Here is a 12,561-nt window from a genome sequence, read left to right on the forward strand (position 1 = left end):
TCTGCCTCTTCTCAGGCCTTGAAGAATGGAGTCAGCCTTCTGTGGACTGAGAAATCTGAAACCCTAAGCCCTAAAATAAACTTTTCCTCCTCTAAAATTGTTCTTGTCAGGTCTTCAGTCACAGCAGACAAAAAACTGACTAAACCAGTGACCTTGAAGTATATCAACCCTAGGAGTTTCCTTAAAAAAGGTGAAAATTGAAAATGAATGAATTTTGAAAAAAGGCAGTATTTCATTTCCCTAGGTAATACAATTAAAGACCTTAGAAAGACAGGCACCGGAATTAATGCATCCAAGAGCAGATCTGCTCTACAGGTGACCTATTTTTTGCCTTTCAATCATTCCATGAAGATAGTCGTTCATGTTTGTTTATATTAACATTGTGTTCATTTTCAGTCAGCATTTTATTTCTCAGTTGCTCTATTAGTCTGACACAGTCACACAATCTTTGAGTTTGGCATTTTGGGGAATAAATGAGCAATAGCAAAGTTTGTGCCAATGAGAAAGATAAGGGTACAAGACAGAGATAAAAATATGCATGGAAGTGCCTTGGCTATGGAAGGCCTTCCTTAAAGTCTTGTGTTTGAATTATCTGGATTATGCTTCACACATTGATGTCCCCCACTCTGTCTACGCTTCCTGATTTAGCAATTTACTCAGAGAGATGTAAGAATTTGAGATCTACTACTAGAAAAAGAAAAGCAAACAATGGATTATAAGTGGGGTAAAGCTTGCTATGGCAGCAGCAGAAGAAAAATAGTGATCCTATAGTTCAATGGGGAAAATGGCCTTTCTCAATAAATGATGCTGGAGCAAATGGAGAAACACACACACACACACACACACACACACAGGCACGCCCATGCACACTTACCTCACACCATAAACAGAAATCAATTGATGATAATGCATGATCCTAAATGAGAAAACTACACTAATAAAGTTTTAAGAGGAAGAGAGGAAGACGTAGTAGGATGTCTTACCATAGATTCAGATTTCTTAAGTAAGATACAAAAGCACTAGCCCTAGAAAGATAGCAGTGTGATGACTTGGACTTATAAAAGAAAAAAAAAAAAAAGAACTTTTGAAGAAGAGAAGATCATGGATTCTGTAAACAGAGTTCAGAGGAGTGGTCACCCTGGAGGTCATGCAGCCTGAGAAGGACCCAAGGGGACTTGTGGGGTAATGGAAATATTCTACTCTGAGCAGGGTGGAAATAAAGTGTGTGTGCCTGTGTGTGTGTGAGAAAGATTTAAAATTAGTCACAAAACACTGTATCGATGATATATCAAAATAAAAAGTTTAAAAAATGTAGTGGAACTAAATTCATTTAAGTGGTAGAATACAATTCAGAGAGGAAAGGGTTCTTGAACTAAGAATTCTTTCACTAAATAGCCATGATTACGAAGAATACCTAGAAGGCTTAGATGCAGCTTTACCCTGAAGGAGTTCAATCTGGTGGTGATGAGTTGGGAAGAGGGAGATGGTTCTGAACTGGAAAAGTGAAACATGGAAGGGCTGGAATTATTTAAGTAATGAAAAAGAGCTCAACTTGAGAGAGTGCTTTTTACAATTATAACATTATGATCCTCAGACGATTTTTCTACCTCGTCTAGAATATTTTCTTTTCCTTTTTTGACTTTGTTTCCTCTTCTTCTCTCCTTCTTCTCTTCCTCTCCGCTTCTTTCCTTCTCATTGTTGTTCTTTCCTTTTTATAACTTCTTCAAATAAGCCTTCATTGAACCTCAACTCAACAAAATTTATGTATTCTAATGGGATCATTAAGTTAGATGTGACACCAAGAAGAGAGAAATTTAGACAGAATCCTAAATCCCTAAATACAGGCGGCCTCAAGCTGTTGAGTGGGTTTAAATAACGACATGCATAGGTATTATGGGACCTCTTTAAAGGGACGTCCCTGAGCTCTGATGAAACAGGTATCCCCGGTGAACCCATCTGGGGTGGACGGAAGATGTACCATGGTGACTCTAAGACGTGGCTAGAGGGGTTCGGTCTCACTGCCCCAAGAAGTATGTCCTGATGGGGGAAAAGGTACTCTATGTCCAGTGACTGGCCTCCCTGTGCAGGAAAAGCTCTGCAGCCACTGAGCAACATGGCTCCTGGGTTGTTATCACTGTTCTGAAGATGGGGAGACTGGATTCAGAGAACCCTTCCGCAAGTAGTTCCACTTCCTTGACCTTCAGTTTCTCTTTTTATAGATTAAGAAATACAAAGGACTTCCCATAAACGCATTTCTCAAAGTATTCTTCAGATTATAACAAGGACATTATTTTCATTACCTTAAAGATATGAAAATTAAAACACAGGTTCAGTAAGTTGCCCAAAGTTATATCCATTTTAAGTGACTTAAAAGTCTGCTTTTGAAACTAGTCTGGGCCCAGAGCCCACGTTTGCATTAATACTGTGAAATACTGCTTTATAGTAACTATGAAAATAACAGTAGTACTTAACTCATAGGATTGTTATAAATACACATTAAACTAATGTATGTAAAGTCTGCAGAACATTCCTGGCGTGGAGAATTCAACAAGGGTTAGTAGTTTTTATTATTTTTAAGTTATAATAATAATACCATCATTTTCTAATGAGTTTTAAATAAAACTTAGTGATGCATACAAATTACTTGGGACATTAAACATGCTTATATTTTCTTATTATTTTATCGTTATGACTATCAGCTATTAAGAACAGTATTTAAAAACAAGGAAAAGAAATTAACATAAATCTGCTTTATATTATCAGTATTACCTAGTAAATTTAAATAATTTCACTAAATATTGTATATTTTGCTGAAGTTAAATAAAAAAAAAATTCCTGAGTTTGAGTAGTTCAGTTTATTTTTCTCAAATGAAAACCTGACAGTGCCAAATTAAGTGAGAATATCATGGGAGACTAAGTCAGAAGCATCTGCTGGGAAACGTCTTTGTTGGTAGATTCTTTAGTATTTTTGGAACATTTAAGGCTAAATATTGATCTATAACGTGTAGATTTTTATTTCAAAGTTTCAGACTCATTCAATATCAGAAGAATTGACAAGCCACACAGAGCAAAGAAATTCATGATCATCTTTATAATTAAACCTTTATGAAATAAATTTAAAAAGATATTTCTAGACCTTCCGAAAAAACTTAAGTGTAATTTATTTCAAGTCTTCAACTAGTCAACCCATTGTTAAAAGTGAAAATAAAAATAAACAAAAATGCCTTTCCTTTTAGTCTTAATGCCTTGCCTTGGTAAATGTTACCACCATTGACCAACTCAACCAAACCAGAATCGAGGACACCCTTTCCCTTCCTTCTATCAAAGGCATCTTGCAAAATGCCTAGTTTGAAATATATACTTGCTATTTCCTAAAAGAATGAGTAGATAAATGAGTGAATAGAAAGCTATGCAGAATTGTTATGGATATTAGATAAAACTAGAGAAGTAGTTTACCATTAAAAAAAACTCAAGAGTTTGAAAGTAAGTGGATCCATAAGAAAGTACTTTCTTCTTCAGGTTAGTAATTAAAGCAGGTAATTGGGTAAAGCGATGGACACCATGTGCCCACTACGTTCTGGGTCACCTTCTCTTTCTTCCCTTTCCACACCCCTCCTAACAGAGGACAGTAGAACCAAGATGATGTAGAGCTCTCTGGAAGATGGGCAGTAACATACAAAAGGCTCCAGGCAGGCCCAGACGCACAGCGTGGGGCAGGAGAGGAGCTTAGCTCTTCCACAGAATGCACCCTGCTCTGTCCTAGAAAGGCCCTGATTAAATGATACATCTCCAGGTAACTCTTTGGAGAGCAAAATTTTAAGAATTTTAACAAAATTCATTCAACAACAATTGATTCATATTTTTTGTTTAATTAGAAGGTAATTCTGACATATCAAAACCAAAGTTCTCATTAAATACTGGCAATAAAAACTTTAATGTCAATCATGTAGAATCAAAGTGGATGTGAAGGAGTCATTCTAATTATCATATAAACATTTTAAAAGCACAATTCCATGGTCAAGAAATTCAAATCATGTGAACCAATTTATACTACATAAACCATTGTAGGAATTACATTAAAAATCAAATATGACCAAAATTATTTTTATTAACAAAGTTACTTGCTTACACAGAAACTAAACAATTATATTTTCTTTTTATTCTACTGCATATTTATTATTGTCCATACATAGTAATGAGTTATTTTCTATCGTTTTAAACTTTCCGTTAAGTTGTATGGTGTTTATCTAAAATTTAATAAAAAATGATTTTTTAAAGACATATCTAAAGAGAAAAGTGGCTAGCCATAGAATTCAGATTTTAATGAATTTTTCTGTGTAGAAAACATTATGGAGTGAAATAATTTACATTGTCAGAAATACCTTCTTTTGTGTGTTCAATTAATCAGAACATTTGTGACCCCTTAATCCAATCTTGAGTTACTTTCCTAATTAAATGTATATAGTTTAAGAAGTCTAAGGTTTTCCAGTGGCTATTTCAAACCTATACTTCGTGGACTGTGAAGTGATCTATTTACATGAATAAAAAATTAATATATCAATATTGTGAGTCATACATTTGTGAAGTCCTATTTATAAAAGATTAACATTCTTTCAACAAACTTTCAGAACCCTTAATATAGTTCAGATTGAAGAGATAAGAAGAGGATTTTCTGTAGAAAGAGTTCCTCTTTCCAAAGACTGCCTTCTTTAGACTTAATAGTAAATTTCTATTTCTGATTGTTTCTGCTTTTCAAAACAACAAACAAATGAAACCTATTATTTTTAGTGATGTACATTGACTCAGTTTTGGAAACTATTACCTATAATCCAATTAGATGCTTTGAGAAGTTATTTTAGCTTTTGGTTATTTCAAAGCATTTTAAAATACAAGATTTCCCTCTTCTTCTTGTATTTGGCTTGCAATGCAAAGAGGAGTAAAATTTTGATAAATAGAGATCAGAATAAAATTCTGGTTCTTTTGTAAGAAAAGCATATGTTGCATTTTAGTTTGAGAATTTGGATAATTTTAAACTGTGAAAAACATCAAACATCAAGATATGATTTGGAGCTATGCACAACAGTGCCAACTCTTGTATACAAAACACTTCAAAGCATGTATTCTGTTTTTAAGAAACTTGGCTCATTGAATTCTAGAAATGTGCAAATACAACCACAATTTTCCAAGATTAGGGAGTAATTTAGATGTTGGTATCATTACTTTTTAAAACCATTACCTAATAAGATCATCTGTTTACTATATTGTATTCAAACAAGTCAAAATAAAAAGGAAATAAAGATCAAACTTAACCAAAAAAGGCATTCAGATACTTCTCACAGAAATACAAGTGACTATAGAACCAGCACAATGAAATTCATAGTGCTATTTAGTTTTCCCAAAATATTGAGCTCTGTAGCCAAATTCCTTGTTTAGTGGAGAAACAGAAATTTCTGTTAACTTTAGTTTCTGAAGAACACAGCTCCTGGCTGCCATTTGATTTTATTGCAATCTAGAAAGAAGGTTTCCTGTTGACTTTCCCATTATCCTTATATTGGCTTCCTGATCTCTCATAGAATTAACACCAAAGATGGGTGAAAAATTGGTGGTGACAGCTTGTCCAGAAGAATTGTTAATGGCTTTATTGAACTCTGTCATTCACCTTTTATTTATTTGCAGGTCCCAGGGATTGATTTTGAGGCATATGCCAGTTAGCTGTGTTTTCTCTGTGGTGCAACCTAAAAGAGATGCCATGCCTGAAAACATAATACCGGTTTTAATGTGGCTTATACAAGACAGTGGGGATGGAACTAGACATGCCACTCGCTATTATGAGAAAAAAAATAGCCTGAATGTCATACCCTGCAGTTCAGGGATTATTACCAAATGCTAAGGTTTTATGTCGGGTTCCCAGCAGGAAATGGATTACATTGTCATGTTGGGAATTGGATGAGGGTTCAGTGGAGTATTGATAAAGATGTAGCAAAACTTAGCAAAATCAAAGGCATTGTGTCATAGTATGATGCACTATTAGCCTTAAGCCTGAAAAATCAGACGAAGTTACAGGATTCAATAAAGATACCGTGCAGAGACCTGTGACCTTTACTCGAGGGACATACCTGTGCTTGAAAAAATCCTTAGAGAAAGAGCCGGGTTCATGGGTAGCCTGCTCCTTTTCCCTGTTCCCAATTTCCTGCAGATTGCTTTCAAAAGAACACAAATAGTAGCTAGACAGAAAAGAAGTTTGTTCATGTATTGCCATTGGACATAGGCAGGGCTTGGAAGATTGGGAAAGCTGAGTCTCATAAGGAAATATCTAACTTGGTGTGTCTACAGTGATTTACAGTGGTGGAAAATTTGGATGGCTAAATAATTTTTCTATAGTAAAAATTGTTTCTATTCTTTCACTAGTTTACATAACCTTCAAGGCAAATATACTATATTTTGATATAAAAGACAACTTAAAATATATTGTGATATTAATTAGTTCCTAAAACTTTCTCTGGAGTAGAAGTCAGGTAATGTTGACCTTATTTTACAGATGATCAAACAGGGTAGCAGAGAATAGGTAGCTGGGAAGTGGTAGAACTTGGAGTCAACCTGATTCTGTACTTTTTCAGTTTAGTGTTATTGCTATTACTTCACAGTTATTGGAAATACTTGGGGTATTGAGTTTCTTTTCACAATAAGTAGTAAATGTAGTGTTGGTCATAATACTTAAGGTACCTGACATGGAGTAAGGTAGAACCCGTCATGAGGTTGTGTTGAGAATTTAGTGAAAGAGATGCCTTACGATTACGGGCTGTCCTTGGTTAAACTATGTTTAGGTCATCATCGTCCAAGCCTAAGGTGTCTCCCTCATGTGACATTGTGGACAGAGTTCTAGGTTCCAGATGAGCACTGGATCTGGTTTCAACTCTGGTATTAACCAATTAAGAATGTCTGAGCTTCACAACCTCCAGCACTTTCTTCTTGAAAAATCTGGCATGGAGTTTCATCTTCTGAAATTGATCTACAAGCGTTCTTTTATTGCAGATTTCTTTGTTTGAGTAAAAACCAAATAATTTCATGTAAAGATGGCAAGGGATCCTTGTGTGTTAAGAACAAATAAAATAAAAGTTAGTCCTAGTCCCTGCAATGAGAATTGGGTCTAATAGTAATTAGTTTCTTTGTTCTGTATTAATTAAAATGTAGGCTTTTGTTGGCAGCAGTTGTATAAAGGACTACTAATTTAGTTTCTATTTTTTATTAACTTTAAGATTATATTTACATGGAAGAAAAACTATGCAGTAGCAAAGTAACTGTCTCATATTTCACTTTGATGCAAGTAAATACTGTATATGCAACTCTGTATTTCTTGGTAATTTAGAATAAATGTATTAGGTTTCACATAATCAAAAAGATTGTAGTACTATTGCAGAGTGGTCTTGACGGGTTAATTCGAATACTAACTAACATTTATTGTGTTAATTTTAATAAAGCACAGAAGTAGCATTAATTATTTAAAAATATATTCCATTGCTTATGGAACTACTTAAGCACTTTTAAATTATATTTCTAGTAGAGCATTGACCAAGAAATCATTCTCTAAACACTTCTTAAAGAAAAAAAAATTTCTTATTATCTGACATATATTTGTGTTAAAAATTTCTGGTTTTCTTAAAGTGGAAAATTCAGTTGCACATAAATCTATTAAATATCAACTGTAATGAATTTAGTTTGCATCTAGGCTAGGTCACTCTGTAGTTAGTATCCATGTGTGTATTAGGGAGATGGCAGAGCATCTGAAGTCAAACAGGGAAAGTGAGCGACCCATCCTGTTCCCTGCTGCCTGCAGGACATCTTGTCCAAGGGAGAAGGGGCCCTCCTGGCTGGTCACACTGACCATTTCTCAGTTGATTGTTATGTTTATGGAAAAATCTCATCCTGCATCTGGTATTCCTTCTGCCCAGAGCCCATGTTGCTCCCCTGTTCCCCCCTAAAGTCCTGGCTCCGTCTCTGTCTTCCACTTTCTGCTCTGTTTGCCTACTCAGGCCCTAATCATCAGGGGACTGCCCTACCATTGTCAGAATCACCCCATGAGGACGCCGAGTTTTGTCAGATTCGCAGCACTCAGAACCGTTTTCAACACTGACTGAAAATTTTTATATGAATGTGTTTGTCCTTTTTTTCAATTCTCTGCAGAGATACTTCCTTTTACATTGTCTTATGCTTGGGGGTTTAGAAAAACACTAAACTAAACTAAAACTAAGTACGGAACTGAACTAAACTAAAAATACTAACTCTAAGTTTGACACTTTTATATTGACCAGAAATAAATTTTTCCTGAGGATATTTAAGATCATGGAAGATATGGACTAGCAATAAACCTGTAACCATATTTCTATTTTAAAAAAATATGTGTTCAGGAATTCCACAGATTACACTGTAGTTCTGAGGAGACGATTGTCTTATTTCTAATTACCATTTTTAAATTCTCCAAATTCAAAATGCATGCTTAATCCACCTGTGTAATGCCTTGAGTTTACAGATGGAATGCTTGCTACAGCATTTATTATTTTTTCATAGATTTCATGCCCTTGCAATTAAAGAAAAAGACCATCTAGGAAGAAACCTAAGTCATTTTATTTATTTAACTTTGAATGTCTCTGCTTTAGAATTATAAATCAGACACTTATTGTCACTTTAATGCAGAAAGTGTTCTTTTGTGTTCATAATATAGATCAAGATGTGATTTAAGTCAAATCTTGTCAAAGTAACTCCTTTTTAAATTATGAGAAGAGAGTTGGCTGGAGCCCAAAATTAATGGGAGTCATATTTTATAATAAAAAGCAATATGTTAGTCATAGAAACTTTGCTACTTCTTGCAATCACCACTAGTACAGATTTTTGTCAGTTTTCACAGCTAATGTATTTTTTTGTCACATCATAAGCACTTTAAAAAAGTCTCTACTTAGTATTGTGGAAGGCAGAAATTCTAATTTTCCAAAGGAAGCAGTGAAAATAGAGATCTTAGCCTGGAGGAGTAGATAGAAGATGCCTGACTATCAAAGGAATCCCATTTTGAAAAGAAAGACCATCAGAAAGTAGAGTAGTGTGAATATGAAACTGAACGAACCTTCAAATTGAACATAAAGGGGTGTCATAATGCCTCCCTTTCCTCTTCCTCACATTTTATAAAGGGATCTTTCAACGGATCAAATGTAAAAAGATGACAAGAGGTAATTTATATTGTTCATATCTACTATTTAATGACTTGTGAGAAATGAAAGCTAATTTTTCTCCCGTGTTTGCATACACTGCAGGCTTGTCTCACGGTGCGTGGGTCTCCTGGAAGGCTATTTGTCTATAATGTGAAGTTTGATATGGAAGTGCAACTGTAGCAAAAGTTTCGGGAAGGCTAGTTTCTTAAGCTTTCAAAGTTTGTGGTTTTCAGTGTGTGAAACTTAAAAGTATGCACATTATTAAAAAACCCCATGGTGAGAGCCCAGGAGTCAAAGCTGTTTCCTCGCCCAGTCCTGTCTCTTCCAACATGACTTGTCCTTCTCCGAGGACCTCCAGGCTGATGGGGTGGCCATGGGCGACTCCAAGACCAAGGGAGCACACACTGAGCAGGTCAAGCTGCTCCTGCAGCACGCCAGCAAGTAAGTCAGCAGGCATTCTAGTCTGCCTGGTTCCTGTCCCCAAAGAGCAGGGAGTCCTGTCCTTCTGTCATGACAAAATCTGGCCAGTGTCATCAGGTAGTTCCCCACCCAGGCTCTCAACTTGACCTTCAAAGGTAAAAACAAGCAGCTCTTCCTGGGTGGTGTGGACCAGAGGACCCAGTTTTGGTGCTGCTTTCCAGGGAACCTGGCATCAGGTGGTGCCCCTGGGGTCACGTCCTTTTGTTTTGTGTTCCTCTTGATTTTGCCCGAACCTGTCTAGCAGCTCATGTGGGGAAAAGCAGAGCTGAAAGGAAATCCAAAGGCCTCCGTGGCCGCCTGGTTAAGACCTACAAATCTCCGAGATTAAGAGCCTGCACAGAGGCTTTCCTGTTCTCTGCAGGGCTGCATCCCCTGCTGAGCTGAGCTGCCTGCTTTGGTGTCTCTGACGCTCCAGATCCCAAGAAAACTCAGATCTCCATCCGCTGGGGGATCACAGCGCTGGGTTGGCTTCCTTTCCATTTGATACGGTTCACCTCCGCGCGATGTAGCCAGGGTCCAAAGGAACAGACACTATGTATGCAGCCACTTCACTGCCGGAGGAAGATGCTCCACTGCTCCTGTGAAGGAAGCCCAGCTTCTCTCAAGGGTGCATGGCCCAGTGTTCGCAGAGGCACGGGGGATGCTTCTGTGCTGGTCTTGTAAATGAATCAACAAGTGCAGAGCAATGACTTCCTAGGCTTTGTCCCCGTGAGCAGACATGCTGCATTTTATAGCACATCTTGAGTATTCTGGACAGACTCCTGGCTGTTTATCAACAGCAACTACTTACTGGTTGAAAACAGGAAGCAATGGTATTCATCTGACCAATTGTTTCAAAGCCATTTCCAGAATGATGATAATCATGGGACTCAAATATATGCCTTATTTCAGTCACTCTTGATAAATAATAAATAAAAGTATCCAAACACAAACCAAACATACTCTTGTGGTCAATGAATGGTCAAGTAGGGGAATTCACTTCAAAATTAGTGATCACATTAAAAATCATCTTCCTAGAAAAGCAAGCCAATATTACATATGACTTTTAAGAAAAAGGAATGCTAATTCAACTTACAGACTTAACTTAGAGAAACTCAGTTGATTTTCAAACCATGAGTAATATGTGAGCTATCGTTTGCCTAAAATGGGTTTTCAAAGGGATTCAATATTTCAAAGACACTCATGTAGCTTTTGATATTTTTCTAAATTATGCAAATCTACCCTACTCCATTATTGTGACTGTCTTCATGTTGTCCTCCTTCAGGAGGCCGCCAGCCAGGGAAGTGAATGGTATCTTTGATGTGTGTCTTTCTTCTAGAATTATCAGTGGCTTAGTAGCTGTGACCTTTCCCCTTACTCTCAAGTGCTCTGGAATACATTTCTTATGCTGCTAGTGTCTTTCCTTTTATTTTCTCCTTGAATTGTATGATTATACTGCTCTTTATTTACATGACCTAATTTAAAATATCTATTAAAGCCTCCTTGGGCATTGTAATAAAATCTATCACTTACCTTGTCTCCTTTTCTTTTTCACAAATTGGTTTGTAAGGCACCTGAAATATTTTTATACTATGTTCAGGTCGAAAACATTGAAGATCACAAAATTTAGGTGAAAAGTATTGTTAGGATATAAATTTGGGCTCTTTAGTGAGTTTTTCTCTGCTCACAAAGTAGCTTCCACATTATGTTGAAGACAAAATGATCAACATTTCTTAGGATCATACTCTCAGTATCTAACAGATCTCTAATATTAGGAAGAACAGTGAAGACCAGTGTAACAGGCAGATAGTTAATTGCTATGCAGATGTGTGCAAGTGCCTTGGTAAAGGAGATATCAAAACAGACACCACTAAAATACAGACAATAACCAGAAACTACTTTGAAATAGACTCTAGTAAAATAGAAAATCTCAAAGACATTGACAAATTTCTGGAGATATATGACATACCCAAACTGGATCAGGAGAACATAGAAAATTTAAACAGATCAATTCCAAGCAATGAAATTGAAGATGCAATCAAAAGTCTACCAACAAATATATGAAAAAATTGTTCAACATCTCTAGCAATTAGAGAAATGCAAATCAAAACTACTCTAAGATTTCACCTCACTCCAATCAGAATGGCAATTATCAAGAACACAAGCACACAACAATAAATGTTGGCGAGGATGTGATGGGGGAAAAGGTACACTCATACATGACTGGTAGGAATGTGAAAAGGTGTAACCATTATGGAAAGCAGTATGGAGATTCCTCAGAAAACTTGGAATGGAACCACCATTTGACCCAGCTATTTCACTCCTTGTTTTATAGCCAAAGGATTAAATATCAGCATACAATAGTGACATAGCCCCATCGATATTTATAGCGGCTCAACTCACAATAGCTAAACTGTGGAACCATCTTAGGTGTCCCTTACCAAATAAATGGATAAAGAAAATATGATATTGTTGCCGCCCGCAGCAACAACCCCGTGGGAATTTATCGGAGGTGGACTGGGGATGAACTACTTCTATTATCTTTCTTTAGTGGGCTGCTTTCTTACTTGCTTACTTGTTCTCTAGTTTATAGAGGAAGAGAGTCTTTGCTTAGAGGAAGAGAGGCTTGGCTTAGAGGAAGAGGGACTTTGCTTAATTTTAGAGGTGCTACGCTTTCAGAGAAGCTATTTCTTAGAGGTCTGCTTCTTAGAGTTCTGCTGCTTCTTCTTAGAGGTGCGTCCTGCATCCTGCGACCTAGAGGTGTGTGCTAGTGGTGCGTCCTGTGTCCTGCGTCCTTCATTCTGTGATCTGCGACCTAGAGGTGTGTTATTAGTCCCACGTTCTGCGAACTGTTCCCAGGTGAAGAGAATGTCTTATATACCCTAAGGCAGCCAATCAGCTT

The 12,561-nt window shown here is 36.7% G+C and overlaps 1 pseudogene; it reads left to right on the top strand.

The window, feature by feature from the left end:
• Positions 1 to 10,064, top strand: part of LOC124994846 (ADP/ATP translocase 2-like) — a 29,257-nt pseudogene extending 19,193 nt beyond the window's left edge.
• Positions 10,065 to 12,561: the final 2,497 nt, after the last annotated feature.

Source organism: Sciurus carolinensis, chromosome 10 (assembly GCF_902686445.1).
Source record: "Sciurus carolinensis chromosome 10, mSciCar1.2, whole genome shotgun sequence".
NCBI classification, from domain to species: Eukaryota; Metazoa; Chordata; class Mammalia; order Rodentia; family Sciuridae; genus Sciurus; species Sciurus carolinensis.